General features: G+C 33.9%; 1 long non-coding RNA gene across 12 annotated transcripts in view; it reads right to left on the bottom strand.

Annotated features, from left to right (window-relative positions):
- Positions 1–13389, bottom strand: part of LOC143686445 (uncharacterized) — a 275383-nt gene that overhangs the window by 184028 nt on the left and 77966 nt on the right. For all 12 annotated transcript variants that reach the window (XR_013177151.1, XR_013177143.1, XR_013177146.1 and 9 more), the window contains one exon: positions 7739–7852. This is a non-coding gene — a long non-coding RNA (uncharacterized LOC143686445). The remainder of the gene's footprint in view (positions 1–7738; positions 7853–13389) is intronic.

Genomic DNA, 13389 nt, shown 5'->3' with positions numbered 1-13389 from the left:
TATTTCCTATAATAAAGCATTTACTGCCCATAAATGTTATTTATTTTTATCATCCTGTAAGCTAGTATAACTTTTTTGTATTCTCAGCCTTCTGGACTACAAATGCCTCTAGAATGAGGCAAAAGTCTGCACCAACTTTGAATTAAATCCCTTCCCACAATTGGTCTTTTCCAGAAAAGATCCATAGAATAAAGGGAAAATAAATGATATTATAAAATTTTTTTATCTAAATCAGTTACCTAAGATATCCTGTTGTTGATTCACTAATAAAACAATGAAGCAATAAATCTTCTGAACATATTGGGCTCTTCATATATTCTGCTCTAAAGGAATTCACACATGAATTTAAAAAATATATAAATTTATACAGGAGTTAGTCTCATAAAGAAAATGTTTTTGCTTAATAATTTTACAATAACTTTATAAATGAGAGCAGCTATTGGGCACTTGCATAAAATACAGGGAATAGCACTTGTCTTAGAGTGAAGAAGTAGATAAAAGTAGATCCAAAACTTCAACTTCTTCATTCAACTTAACCAGAAGTATTCTTTTTTAGTAAGCTGCCCAGAAATTCATAGGTAAGTTATTTTCAACCCATGCGGGGTAGGGGTGGGGGGCATTTCTTTAATTAAAGAAATAAACCCAGGGTATAATAAAATCATTTTCAGCATTTTCTTCTACTTCTTTATATTATTTGTCTTTGCAAATTAATAGTCATAATCATAATGCATGTTAAATTTTATATCCTGATTCACTTCCTTAACTTTGTACCATAAATTTCTCTTTACTAGTGCATTGTCTTTCTAATAATCACTTTAATAGTTGCATAATATTTCTTATAGAAAACATCACAATTAGCCATTTCACAAACCACTTCCTCTTCCAGCATGCCCTAACTTAATGAGTGACTTCCTTAATGTCTAAACCAGAAACCTGGAAATTTTGCCTGGCTCCTTTCTGATCTACCTCCACTCCTCACAAATCAAATAATTATGAAACTCTACATGTTCTGTTTTCTTAGTCTTAGGTGAAACAGCCACCTCTCTCCCGCCATCCTGCTACTATCTCAGTTTAGGCTACTGTTTTCTCTAGTACGAATCATTATATCAGGCTCCTAACCAATCTTCCTGCCTCCAATCTTGTCTATCTCAAAACCATTGTCTATTCTGCAGCCAGGGTAATTGTTTTAAAAGAAAAATCTGAGCAGCATGTTGCATTCTTAAAATGCTCAAGCAGCTCCCCAGTACTCCCAAGATAATGTTCTAATTCTTTAGCATCCCATACCAAGTCATTCCTGATCTATACACTAACAACTCTAGCCTCATTCCATCACTCTCCTCTTTTCCATGTGTTGTAGAATAGTTTACAATTGTCCAACTGAACCATAATGATCCTGGTCGTTCACACAGGTTATTCCCTCTACTTGAATTAGTCCTTTCTTCTCTTGCCCATCTTTTATTTCCAACAACTGATCATTCTTTAAAATTAATTTTAGATATTTCCAATTCAAGGTAAAACTCAAGTATGGCTCGGGAACTCCATCAGTGGGCTGCCAGTGAAACCTATGGTTATCTCCGTGCAATCACTTAGCATACATGTCCTTACATGCCTGTCTTCCACAATCATCAGGGGACTGAGAATATATTATGATCATCTTTGTATGTCTAGAAAAATAATACAGTATATTGAGCTAAGAAAAATTAATAAATATTGATTGATTAACACACTACTCACTTTTACTGGAACTTTCCATACTTTGCTATTACAAATAACACTTTAATAAACAGCTTTACCAATATATAATTTTACAGAGCTTTTAAGTACTCAAACATATTTCTAAGATAAAGTCTCGTTTATTTAACAACCTTAGTGAGGCATTCAAATGCAGTGATTTTGGACAGTTGGCTCCTAAGAATCACATGCACTCCTCTAATTAATAGCCATATTTAGTTTGGCTTTGTTGCAGAAAGTTTTTCATTCTAGGACTAAGAAAAGTCTCTGTATGCCAATCCCTTTTTCTTTTATTTTGCCTCATTTCTTGTGAACTAGACACTGATTGGTTAGCTATCGATACACAGGCTCTGCAAATTGTCACTAATAGTCTAATTTTACTAACTCTATCATTAAGATGTTGTAGTAGTTAGACTGAGTTGTCAACTTGGCTGGGTGAGGGTGCCTAGTTCTATTGCTGTGGATATGAGTCAAAGGCATGTGAGCCTCATCTGTTGCTGATTACATCTGCAGTCAGCTAGGAGGTGTGCCTGCTGCAATGAATGATATTTGATTTAATTGGCCGGTGCTTAAATGAGAGACTCAACGTAGCACAGCCCAAGCAGCTCAGCATACCTCATCTCAGCACTCACAGCTCAGTCCAGGCCTTTGGAGATACAGAAAGGAATCACCCTGGGGAAAGTTGTTGGAACCCAGAGGCCTGGAGAGAAGGCCAGCAGAGATCACCCTGTTCCTTCCCACATAAGAAGTAACCTCAGTTGAAAGTCAGCTGCCTTTCTTTCCTCTGAAGAACTAATGAAATAAATCCCCTTTTATTAAAAGCCAATCTCTCTCTGGTGTGTTGCATTCCAGCAGCTAGCAAACTAGAACAGATGTGAAAGGAAGGACTTTCTGGTGTTGATATTGTTGAAATAAATGTAAACATTTGAAGAGATGAGAACATTTTTAGAGAGTAGAATCATGAGTTTAGTAAATTTTTGTTAATTTTTTTATTGTTGTTACTATGGGGATGGAATTGTTATGAACAAAGAAAAGGAAGAACAATGATGAAAGGGAAAAAATTAATAGAGGTTGGATGGAAGAGTAATTATAATGGCTATGGTTTAACTCAGAGCAAAGACTCAATAAACATGTGTAAAATGGAACCCTGCTGATATATATAGAAACGCAGGTTACCACTGTCAGTCTTACTGGTTTTATTGGCTTTACTACACACCCTAAATCAGAATTGCTAGAGACCATCACTTTAAATTAGAGGAACATCTGAATTGATTATTAAACCAAATTTGTTTATTGATTTAAAGTTTATAGTAACTGAACCATCTATAAGAAATGTCATCAGAATATTTTATAAGATGGTTCCTTGCTTTGATAAATTTAAAAGTGGCTCTTTGGTACCATATCATTTTTGTAATGTAAATAAAACTCATAAATTTGATTTTTTTTCTAGGTTTGGTAGGAGGGTTAATAAAAACACACATGAAGATGCTCCGTAAATTATAAATTACCACTCAAAGTAAAGAATTCTTACCATCATCCCAGTTGAGTGTACTGCACTAAATATTATTCTTTTTTTAAGTAAGGAACTTCTAATTTCATTCCAGAACAAAACTGACCAACATTCCAATTTTGTGAATTCCAAATTAATGAGATTTAACTAAATCTATTTGCAAAGCTTATTTCATCTTAAGTTCCATCAATAGTGAAACAATCTTTATTACCATGTAAATAAAGATTTAAATAATGGAATAGAAACTGAGAATTGCATTGGTTTTGATTTAACTAGTGGAAAGTTAAGGACAAATTTAGAGTTTTCAGGAAAATAATTTTATTTCTGAGTCATGAAACATCGAAGCTTCCAGAGTCTTCCTTTCTCCCATTAACTTGAAATATAAAATAAAACAATGCCTTTTGCACCATTATTTCCCACACAAAAGAATTATGAATAACTAAATTAACAGTTTTTATTATCAAAAAAATGAGAGGGGGGCGGGCCGCGGTGGCTCAGCGGGCAAAGTGCTTGCCTGCTATGCCGGAGGACCTCGGTTCGATTCCCGGCCCCAGCCCATGTAACAAAAACGGAGAAACAGAATACAATAAAACAAGAAAATGTTTAAAAATGTTTCCCTTTCTTCCTTCCTTCCTTCCTTCTATCCTTCCTTCCTTCTCTCTGTCTTTCCTTTAAAAAAAAAAAAAAAAAAAAAAAAATGAGAGGGAAGGAGGGAGGGAGGGAGGGAGGGAGGGAGGAAGGAAGGAAGAAAGGAAGGAAGGAAGGAAGGAAGGAAATAAAGGATGAAATTAAGAAAGGAAAAATATATAGTTACAGGAACTTTTCCCAATTGTGTCACATGATTGCTAATTCCCAGAAGCACGTAATTGTAGCTTGATATTCAACATTACTGTGACCCAAAAGAGTTCAGTGAAAAAAGATTTGTTTTTCTTTCTTACTTATTGCTATAAATAATTTCCTTACCACTTCTTTTAAATTGTTGCAGATTTATGTCACAAATTGTACCCATATTTCCCACTAACAGCCTTTTCCATTAAAATGAGTTATTATTTTTAATATTAAGCTGTTTAGGAAGCATTAAAATGAATAAAAATAGCATTATACATGCCAAGAATACAGTAAATTCTGTATTTTTTTAAATGGGCATTTAAAAGAAAGTACAAGATTTTCAGGGGGAGCATAAAATAAAGAATTTTAGGGAATTCCAGAACACTCATGAAACTTAGTAACTGAAAATAATAATCAGACCAGCATAATATTCAATTTTTGATAGGTTAGAAAATCATGGTCCATGAAGAACTCATGAAATATAATTGTGAAAATTGTTTATCACACAACATGGATATACTCTTTTAAAAGATTTGAAACAATGAGTAGCTGTTAGAAACAGGGAAAAATATCCAATGGTTCCTGAACAATTGAGAATTGATTACATTTATATCATCTTCACCAAGTAAATCCTAAATAATCTACATATTGCTCTGGGGTTGGCATAAATCTAAGTCATTTGAATAACAAAAGTTTGCAACATAATACAAAAATTTCAAATGAAAGTAAATAAGATATAAGCAAATGCACATAAATATGGAGAAATCAATGCTCCAGTAAAAATCAAGTTAGTATTCAACAGCAAATTGATACTCAATATCTGCACAATATCCACTGCATTTCTACTGTCTCTGCACTGCTCAGTTCTCCCAGAAAAAGATCACTATCTTTGGCTTAGACCTTCCTAGTTCTCAGAAAAACCATAATCAAAAGAAATGAGAATTAAAAAATCATCATCTTCCCACTTGGGTACCTATTGGTAAAACTGCTTGTTAACCTGACCCCTCAGTGTTCACCACTGGGTCTCTGTATTATTATTTCCTCTCCCCTATTATACTGACATGGAAATCAGTGTCCCATTTGACCTGGTCATACTAGGGGTTGCCAGAATAGAGTTTCTTCTCACTGCACTGAATCTTACAACTGAGTTATTCTCTGTAGCTAGGTTAGCTAGGTTTCTACTTGATTTCTAATATCTGGATTCTACTTGGATACACTGCTTTATACACATTCTCATTCCAGGGCCAGAAATGTGCCTTATTTAGCAAATACAATTCCTAGGGACTGAGAAATATCTCAATTCCAAGCCATGAAATGAAGGCCTAAATGCCCATGCATTGATCTATTGTAAGCCCTACCATCCTACTTCTCTGCAGACTTTCCTATCTCTCTCCTTGCTTGACATATGATGAGAAGAAATGAATAACCTGAACTGAAAATTAAGGTAAAGGACCAAATAAGGAACAGAATGAAGACACGGAAGCTTTCAAGAAAGGGTGAGAAGTCTAAACCAGCTAATATATGTTCAATCTAACCTTAATTAGCTTTACTATCCAAGAAACCAGATGGAAGTGGAAAAGCCTAGAATAAAGTCAGAGCATCATTTAGGAGTAAAATTCCTTGACCAAAGAAATCCAATTTGGGATCATAGAATGAATACCCAGCCTTGGGGAAGGGATTCAAAGAGGCCAGGTTCCTTAGAAAATTAGAATAACCGAGAGGGCCAGAATCTTCTCCCATCTAGAGACTCATACTATAGCAAAAAACGTAACTTTTAATATATCGCAGAAATGGCTCTCCCTGTCTTTTGATCTGGGAAAAGGAAACCCTACAGATATTGGGCCTTACATCTATTATTTCTACAGTCTGATGCTTCCAAAACTTCCAAACATATAGGTCCCAAATTAATGCTTAAAATTATAAAGGCTATGAGAGTGTAGAGTACATGAGGAGTTGAGAGGAATGGAACGCTTGACTGAAAAGGTGAGACTCAAGCTGAATTTGAAGGATGACTAGGAAATGAGGTAGATTGATCAAGTACTCCAGGTAGGAGCAGATGACTACCAAAGGCCCCAAAATAGGAAAAAATTGCCGCTAATATTTAAGTGACAGGACACAGACCATTTGCTGTTATGCATATATATATATAGTGTTTGTTCATGTTTAGATAATACGATCCAAAATATAGATATTAGTTAGAACATAATTTGGGAATTCTAATGAAAGATGTCCACTTCTAAAAGACCACGTGATTTTATTATGGTATAAAAGTGAGAATTTTAAAAATATGTAAATAAAGCAAATATGCATTTGTTTTGCTTGCATTATAATGCTCACTAATTCAATTCTCCACTTGACTTTTTAAATAATGCTGGTGAAAAGTGGGAGAAGACAATATTCAATAAATTTCAAGTGGAAATCCTGAAAAAGAAAAATCTTCTGTTGGTAATATAATTTCATAGGTCATGGAAAATAGCATTAATGTCATATTTGGTTCCTTTCTCTAATATTCTAAACTACAAATGAAGTCATCATTTTTTATTTTTTCATAAACAGAAATCTTTTATAAGAGACTAATTCCAAAGTTAAACTATTCTGACTTCATAATATAGCCAAACTGCTTAAGGACATGAATGACACATAATTCTCATAACCTACAAAGTATATTGATCTTGTAAAGAATAAAGATTACAGTTAGTAGGTTGCCTTTACTAATATACTCCAAGGTTACTGCAGCAACTCTTGTACGTGTATCTGCACAGACGGATGACTACTAACTCTGAGATGATTAGAATAAGGAGAAGAAATGAAGCAAATGGAAGATCTTTGGGGAATCCTTTGTAGGTAATATCAGTCCTTTGCCAGGTAGACACTAAATATTTTTAATGCACCAATTTACTCATCTATGGGGATGTTTTATGGCTATTGGAATTGCTTTTCCTCTAATTATATGAACTATATAGCAGCTCTACTAAATTAATCTCAGAAAACTTTTAAATTGTTTTTCCCACTTACACAGCTCCCAAACAGAAAAGAATTCTGATTAAACAAAATCAAATTAAAACTTTAATGACAAAGAACAAATGCTGGAGTAGTAAAAAGAATATGGTCTATAAACAGAGACTTGGGATGAAATCACGGATCCACAATTGCTACATAAGTGATCCTGTACAATTCATTGAAATTATCTGGGCTTCAGTTTTCACACTTTAGAATGACAATAATACTCTGTTTAGTAGAGCAATTGTGACCATTTCTGTAATGTATGTGAAACACCTAGCATAGGGTTGGAATATAGTAGAAATTCAACAAATTCAAGTTAATGTTATTATGGTAATTAATTTTAAAGTGGTATATAGAGAGGATATATTTAGAAGCATCACCGCTTAAAAAAAAAACACAGTTATAAGCAGTACCATAGAATCCTGGGAGGGCTCATTTTTGTGAAGAATAAAACAGAACCTCAGCCACATTGAAGTGCTCATACATTGATGATTCCACTGTGGAAGCCCTTGCCAACACAGAATGTATCTAACTAAATATATACATATATGGGTATATATACACATTTGGGTATATTTATGTATTTTTGAATATACCTATATATATGTGTATGCAGTTAATTCAATATTTAAAAAAGCCTTCTTTGGAGCTCTCCGGGGTACTGACCAGAAATTGACTCCATCCACTACTTGTCTGTTACAGGATGCTTGGCCAAGTGGTAAGGGCAGACAGCACCAGCACTGCTCCACAGAGAAACTTCACTGTCAGCATATCTCTTCCCTAGACAGGATACCAAGATGTTAGAGAAATTAAACTGATTGGAACCTTCTGAGTAGGTTCTCTAAAGTCTTCTGTAATAACTGAAACAAAAATGTCTCTATTGCAATAACTACAGATGAAATATATAAAATCACATAAAAGGGGATCCAGCTCTAATCTCAGAATTATGGGACGTTGAAGTACATGGGAGAAAACAGAACATTGCACCATTATTTTCATAAATACGAGCTAGTGTAGTGCTTAAAACTATATAGAAGATGAGATGTTGCAGGAAGACAAGTAGCTAACGTTCTCATAATAATTTCTGGGCCTCAAAGATCTTATTATTTAATTCTACCAAATATGGAAGATGGTAAAGATGAATTAGCTGAATCAATACAAGTGAGCTATCTCTTCTCTTCTCTTCTCCATCTCTAGATTACATTGCATGAGTTTAGAAGAGCTATCCCGAGCTTATTTTGATTGTTGTGAGAGTAAAAGATAGCTTCTAGAGGGCAAGGCACAATATCCATTATGCTGCAGCTCTGAGTGAAGGATTCCCAAAAATAGGAGATGACATAGGTATCCACGGTGTTCTGATTATAAAAGTACATTAAGCTCTCAAGACCATCACTATTAGGTGATCAACTACAAAAGTTCTAAAAGCATGTCTATCCTAGTTTTCAATTTGGTAGCATGATAAATTACTTTGGAACACTCAAAAAAAGAATCCAAATGTTCTGAAGATAGAAGGAAAAAAATGAAAGTACTCATGGCCGTGATTTTTCAGGATGCTGTTATATGTCAGACAGTTTACATATATCCCTTCAAAAATTGAAAAATTTTCACATATAATACAGATGAGAAACATGAAGATTAGAAAACATAAAGCAATTTGTCTAAGTGTATTCTGAGCAATAATTTGAAATCAGGTCTCTCTTATGCCAGATTTCTTTCTACTACACCACTCAGCAGTCAAGAATGGCCTATAATCATATCTTGCTATTATAAGAGAAGGAAAGAGAAGAAAGGAAGGAAGGGAGGCATCAAGGGAGGAAAAAAGGAAGAGAAGGAGAAATGAAAGAAAATAAGGAAAAAGATAAAGAAGGAAAGAAAGAAAAATGAAACATGATAAGGTGCTCGCCTTTCTTATCTATTTACATGCACCGCTGTTTCCCACTCACAAGACAAGAACTGTGGTAGGGAGCCATAGTCTTCCTAATCTCCAATATTTTTTCCAGCAGTTAAATTAGGCCAAAAATCGGATGAGCACTGCTTGCAGGTAAGCAACAGCTTCCATTTTTCTGTACAGTTTGAAAATGAAGACCAGGTAGGACGTTGCACTCCTTCCAGGAGAAGAGCAGTAGAGCACCTGCTTCTCCATTGAGACCAGAGACCTGAAAACATTGAGCTCAGCTTTGGGGTCAGACAAGATTTTGTGAAGATTGTAAATATCTCCTTCTCCTTCCTTTGTATTCACATATCTTGTGAAGAAAGAATGTGACTGTGATATTGAAAAGTGCTTTGAAAGCATATTTATAACATTAAACTGAGTACCACTGAACAACTTCAGAGGACAATTAAGTATATTTATTTTAAAAGTTGAAGTTTTTTTAACAGTCAATTCAGTAAACACAGAAAAAGCTTGTCACTTCTTTTTATTTAAAATTTGTAATATATGATACAAATTATATATGTATATGTATAATGTATAATTATACATATGTATATGTATATGTATAATTATATATATATTATACAATTATATATGTTGCCGTTAATGTATATCTTTTTTTGCATAATAAGGCTTTTTTATAACCCATGAGCCTGATATAGGGTTCAAGCAATCCTTGTCATTTTTTCATTTCCTTGTCTGTTTTTTGGTCTTACTTCCAGAATTATATTTTTATCATCTCTCACTATTATTAAGGGATTGAGAAAGGTGAAATGTATCTTTGAATTAATGATTAAAATACCACATTCAGGACCATGATGGCTCAGCAATGCCATGCCAGAGACCCGGGTTCGTTTTCCAGTGCCTGCCGATGCAAAATAAATAAATATATATATATATATATATACACACACACACACACACACACACATACTACATTCTAATATGATAGTACATTATGAATGAGGATGATTTGAAGTTAACATCGGGGTATTCCCTAAAGGAGAGGTTTCATATAACATTTTATGCAATTACCCATTTTCATCTGAATGTAAGAGCCAACATCCTATCACAAATGGCCATTGTGAAGAGAAGCAAGTGTATGGGAATACATGGATTTTGTCATCTTTTTTGGTTGCTCAGTGTGTTAATTTCCTTCCAATGTTTGTAAAATACTCAGCCTTATGAATCTTTTTATCCACCATAAGATTTGAAAATGCCAGAAACTCATGTCTGAAGTTCCCCTGCACCTAGTTAGTAATCACAAGTCGTAGGCTCACCAATCAAATATACTCACCAAAGCTCTGAGTCAGTGAAACGAGGGAGTGGGGAAATCCCAAGAAGCAGTGGTATGATCTGGGGTGAAGCTGGAGCCAGGCTTTCTTGACTAGTCCTACCTAACAGCAGTAGGTGGACTCTCTTGCAGCATTACTGAGATATTATTTGCACCATATTTTTTTTCTGGCTACAGAGTCCCTAGTCTGTCTCTGGCCCTCAGTTTGATCCTATAAGCACAAATATTCTCTCTATAAAATAAGTTTCAACTTAAATTGTCCAGAGTTGTTTTTTTCTGGCAAACAACTAAAGCCCTACTTGATTCAGAGAGATCGTTTGCTTCTATTTCAAGGGCCTTTGTCATTAAATCCATTTTTCAGCTTTTGACTTCTAGGAATCCAAAACACTACAAAATAGACAGTAAATGTTGCAGATTGTCACCTAGTATGATACTTTAAATCTATCCAACATCCAGCATTTAAGAATAAAAAAGAAGACAAGTCCTTAAAATTGCAAATAACAGATATCATATACAAAAAAGTAATATAAAGTCATTAATCACTAAAGGGCCTTAATCAAAAGATTAACAGGAAACATCCCATGATGCTGTTCTCCTTAAATGAAAAAAAAAAAAAAGAGTGTGGGTTACAATACTCATTAACCAAGGCAGATATGGCTTTATAGCTGACATCATATCTGAGGGATTATTCCACTTTGAGATCTCAACTCTCATACTTCTTAAAAATCATTTTATAGCAAAAGTTGTAAGTGAAATATTGGGGGGAAAGGTTTGATTTATAATGGAATAGTTTAAAGAGAAGGAAAGAGTCTCTTTTGGAAAAAAAAGCATCACTGTTATGTAAGTAATTCTGAAACTAAGTATTAGTTAAGAAAGAACGTTACCAAGTAACAAATTGTAGAAGTAGGAAATCCAGTCTATTTTTACCAAAAAAAAGGTATAAGTAATTAATTATAAATAGGAAAAAAGAATTTGATGACTGGAAGAAAGCTTGGATCCTCAAAGCCATTAATTATAAGTGTGCTATTTTTATTTCATTGCATATTTTCTAAAAATATTAAAATTTAACCAAAACAATACAAACAATGGAGATGTTGACACGATCATGAAGATTTTGTCTTTACTCAGTTTAATTTTTCATTGCTATATTGTGCCTACTCAGACCAAAAAAGATAACTTCTAAATTTTGAAAAAACAATCTACCTTGCCTACTTTTTTATTAGAGAAGTTGTAGGTTTACAGAAAATACATGCCAAAAGTACAGAATCCCCTATACCCCACCTCACCCATAGATGAGTTTTTATAGGAATAATAGTTTCCCCTATTATTAATATTTTCCATTATTGGGGTACCTTATCATTGATGAGACATTATCATGGTTATATTATTAACCATAGTCCATAATTTGCACTAGAGTTCACTCTTTTGTTGTAATGGTCTAGGTTTTTTTTTTCTGTAAACTTATATACAACCTAAATTTCCCATTTTATCTGTTTTCAAATGAATGATTCAATAGTTTTAATTAATTGCACAAAGTTGTGCCTCCATCACCATCATCCATTGGCAAAACTTTTCCATCACCCCAAACAGAAGCCACATACCAGTTAAACGACTCCCCATTTCCCACCTACAACTGGCCCCTGGTAAGCTGTATCTAAGTTTCTGAATTTATGAATGTGCCTATTTTTTTCTTGTTTCATATAAATGAGACTATACAATATTTGCCCTTTTGATCTGATCTATTTTACTTAACATGATGTCTTCATGGTTCATTCATGTTGTCCCATGTATCAGAAATCCAATCTTTTTATGGATGGAAAATATCCCATGGTGTGTGTATACCACATTTTGCTTATCTGTTCATCTGTTGATGGACTCTTGGGTTACTTCCGCCTTTTGGCAATTGTAAATAATACCTCTATGAGCATTGTGTGCAAATATCTATTCAAGTTATTGCTTTCAATTCTTTTGGGTATATAACTAGAAGTGGGATTGCCAGGATTTATGATAATTCTATACCTAACATTCTGAGAAATCTCTATATGGAAAGTAAGGGCTCCCCAATAGTCAAAACCATCTTGAAAAATAAACAAAGTGTGAAGATTCATACTTCCTGATTTTAAAACTTTTTACAAAGCTACAAGAAATCAAAACAGTGTGGTACTGTCATGAGGGCAGACATATAGAATAATAAATCAAATTGAGAGTCAGAAAAAGACCTTCACATCTATGACCAACTGATTTTTCACAAGGGTACCAGTCTACTCAATGGGGAATTAATAGTGTCTTCAACAAATGGTGCTGTGTAAACTGGATAGTCATGTGCAAAAGAATGAAGGTGGGCCCCTACCTCAAACAATATACAAAAATTAACTCAAAATGGATCAAAGACCTAAATAAAAGAAACAAAACTAAAAGAATACAAAGGGAAACATCTTCAGGACCTTCTGTTAGGCAATGGTTTCTTAGACTTTGCACCAAAAACACAAGTAACAAAAGAAAATAATAGATAAATGGTAATTGATCAAAATTAACAAATGTTTTGCATCAAAGAACTTTATCAAGAAAGTCAAAAGACAACCTACAGAATGGGAGAAAATTTGGAACCATATATACATGTATGAAAAAGAATTATATCCAGAATATACCCAGAACTCCTACAACTCAACAACAACAAATTAAAAAAATAAATTAATTTTAAAAAATGGGAATAGACTTGAATAGACATTTCACCAAAAAATATATATATACAAATGGCCAATACATGCGAAATGATGTCAGATGTCATAGTGCAAATCAAAACCACTATGAGATGCCATCTCACAACCACTGGAATGACTGCCATTAAAAAATGTTAGATAACAAGTGCTGGAGAGGATGTGGAGAAATAGAAACCCTCGTACATTATTGGTGGGAATGTAAAATGGTGCAGTCATTGTGGAAAACAGTATGACAATCCACCTACTTTTATCATTTTATTTGTTTTATCTGTCTTAAATACCATGATCCTGGTATTTTTCTGGAAAATACATTGTACTTTTCCTAAAGGTGTCTACAATTTTGTTCAGACTTGTATTTTATTCTTAATGA

This window comes from Tamandua tetradactyla, chromosome 6 (assembly GCF_023851605.1).
Source record: "Tamandua tetradactyla isolate mTamTet1 chromosome 6, mTamTet1.pri, whole genome shotgun sequence".
Lineage (NCBI taxonomy): Eukaryota > Metazoa > Chordata > Mammalia > Pilosa > Myrmecophagidae > Tamandua > Tamandua tetradactyla.
The sequence above is the reverse complement of the archived record's forward strand: the minus strand, read 5'-3'. Positions and strand labels throughout refer to the sequence as shown.